At 48.6% G+C, this 2,996-nt stretch overlaps 1 pseudogene; it reads left to right on the forward strand.

Moving 5' to 3' along the window:
- Positions 1 to 697: 697 nt before the first annotated feature.
- Positions 698 to 2,300, forward strand: LOC139033326 (HUWE1-associated protein modifying stress responses 1 pseudogene; annotated as a pseudogene).
- Positions 2,301 to 2,996: the final 696 nt, after the last annotated feature.

Here is a 2,996-nt window from a genome sequence, read left to right on the forward strand (position 1 = left end):
TTGGATGGATTTCATAAATTGGTATAAAGCAAGAGCTGACTCATTGAAAAGGACCCTGATGCTGGGAAAGATTGAAGGCAGAAGGAGAAGAGAACGACAGAGGATGAGATGGTTGGCATCACCAACTCAATGGCCATGAGTTTGAGCAAACTTTGGGAGACAGTGAAGGACAGGGAAACCTGGCATGCTTCAGTCTATGGGGTCACAAAGAGTCGGACACGACTTAGTGACTGAACAGCAACAACAAAATTAGCAGAATCCCTCTAAGGATTGGATTCCATTGTGTTTGTCGTTAATGCTACTGTAAATTGCTTTATCAGAGTAAATGAACAGAACCTCCTAAAAATGAAACACAAAGCCTATTCTGATAGAAAGGACCACTAAAAAAGAGTCAAAGTAGTCTTCGGGGTGGGCTCGGCGGCGCAAGCCGGTCTGCGCGCAGGGCTAGGCGGTTAGCGGCGGCAGCGGCCCTAGGGAGGCCGCGGCGCCATGGCTGGGCGGTAGACGGGCTTGGGCTGGCGAGGCAAGGGGAAGCGGCGTTGATCCGGTCCGCGGCGACCTTCGGCAGGGCCCGGGGGTGGGGCGGCCCGGGGAGGGGGTCGTCTCGGGCAGCGCGGGGCCACGGGGCGGGGCTCGTAGGCCGTCGGGGTGCAGGAGGCCTTGGCCGCCGCGAGGAGCCGCCGCCGCCGGTCGCTGGGCCCCGCCGCCGGGCCGCTCGACGACGACGCTCCCGCGGGGGCCCCGCCTGAGGAGGACGCGGCCGCGGCGGCTGCGAGGCCGCGGAAGGCCGCGGAGGATGGAGGAGCGGAAGGAGGAGGGCGAGGCCGAGATCCAGGAGCACGGGCCCGAGCACTGGTTCTCCAAGTGGGAGCGGCAGTGCCTGGCCGAGGCCGAGCAGGACGAGCAGCTGCCCCCGGAGCTGCAGGAGGAGGCGGCGGCCGCCGCGCAGCCCGAGCGCAAGCAACAGAAGCTGTGGCACCTCTTCCAGAACTCGGCCACCGCCGTGGCCCAGCTCTACAAAGACCGGGTGTGTCAGCAGCCAGGACTTTCTCTGTGGGTTCCCTTCCAAAACGCAGCTACCGCCGTCACGAACCTCTACAAAGAAAGCGTGGATACTCATCAGCGAAGTTTTGATATTGGAATTCAGATTGGCTATCAGCGACGCAATAAGGATGTGTTGGCTTGGGTTAAAAAGCGCAGAAGAACTATTCGTAGAGAAGATTTGATCAGCTTCCTGTGTGGAAAGGTTCCTCCACCACGAAACTCTAGAGCTCCCCCAAGACTGACTGTAGTGTCCCCTAACCGAGCTACTTCAACGGAAACGAGCTCATCTGTAGAGACTGATTTGCAGCCCTTCCGGGAAGCCGTAGCTCTGCATGGTCTTAGTGGTGCAATGGCCAGTATAAGCGTGCGTTCGAGTACCCCAGGCGCTCCTACACATGTAAGCAGCGGATCGAATGCTAGTCGAGGGAGAAATGGACTCCATGATGTCGATTTGAACACTTTCATATCAGAAGAAATGGCACTCCACTTGGACAATGGTGGAACTAGAAAGCGTACCTCAGCCCAGTGTGGGGATGTCATTACAGACTCACCAACCCATAAACGCAACAGAATGATCTAAACTGCAGACATTTTCCACACCCACCATGCTGCTTGAAAGCCACTTGATCCTCAACATATTACTATTATTGCAAAGGAAACATATGAGGCCATCTTCCATTGTTCACTGTTTAAGACAAGTGAATCCTATAGTGGTTGCCATAAAAAGAAAGTTCTAGGTATTTATAGTAGATGCCTCTTGTAATTATGGCTTTCTTAAAACTATAACCCTAGCAGAGGACATCAGATACCATGTCGTAGGGTCCTCGTAGGCAAACATATATCCGTTTCAAGGCTAAAAGTGACCTTAACTGTATTTATTCTCAAAGGGAAAGGAAATATCAGATGTTTATTTGGTTATAGAATGGTTTTTTGGGGGTGGGGGGGGAGGGTCCATTTCCTGCTGTGTTGAGTATTTTGCTTCAACAGTATTGCCAGGTTCCTAAAATTGTCTAAAACACACGATTTGGCTTCCTCGTCAAATCTCCAGGCTTCCATTTTTGCAGCAGCACTGTACCACGCACCTGGTTTCTCTCTAATAACAGCGTGCAACTTTGAATTATTATTGAACTGTGTCCTATTTTTTAGTTTTTGAAGCAGTCTATAATTCTGGTGATTGTGTGATGTAAAGAGGTGCTATGATGGTCATGCAATTAATACTTAATACTGAATCAATACACAGAACCTTATTGGATTCACTTTGTGTGTGTTAGTGCTCTAAAAGTAGCAATATTAAATTGCCCCACTCCCCCAATTAACCCTATAGGCTTAAAATAATTCATTTTTAAGACAAGTACTACTTCCCAAGCAGGGTACTATCCTTATGGTAAATGTAAACATGTTGACTGCATTCATGGTGACCTGAAGTAGAGAGGTCACGAACTCTTGAGAACAGGCTTCCTTTTTGGTTCAGTATTAGTGAGAGGGAGATGGGTGGTGGGAGAGGCTCAGCATTGTAGTCTTTCATATTTACGTTTTTCATGAATGTTCTGCTTTGTGCAGTTTCCGTTGGAATGGGTGAAAGAGAAAGGTCTTTTGTCTGCTAATAATGTGATCCCAATTTAAATAGCAGAACCCAACTCTCCAAATCCCTCTCCTAGAAAGTGCAGTTTGGAATCTCATTCTGGGAAAAGATGGAATCGCATGGAAGTCCTCTAGATGTTAGGTTAGACCTAAATAAAAGTTCTCAATAGATTCCTCTTTTGAGTAAATATAAGACCTCTTGTAGCTACAAAGTTTTAGAGCATGTTTCATCTTCATTTTTAATATCTTGAACTGAATGGTAGTCTTTTTATAGATGAAGAACTGATGTCAGCCTGCCAGGTACTGTAATTTATTCTATCATACTATATATATATATATATATATATCTCAAGTAGGACAGTGAAAATGTT

This window comes from Odocoileus virginianus, unplaced genomic scaffold (genome assembly GCF_023699985.2).
Source record: "Odocoileus virginianus isolate 20LAN1187 ecotype Illinois unplaced genomic scaffold, Ovbor_1.2 Unplaced_Scaffold_2, whole genome shotgun sequence".
Lineage (NCBI taxonomy): Eukaryota > Metazoa > Chordata > Mammalia > Artiodactyla > Cervidae > Odocoileus > Odocoileus virginianus.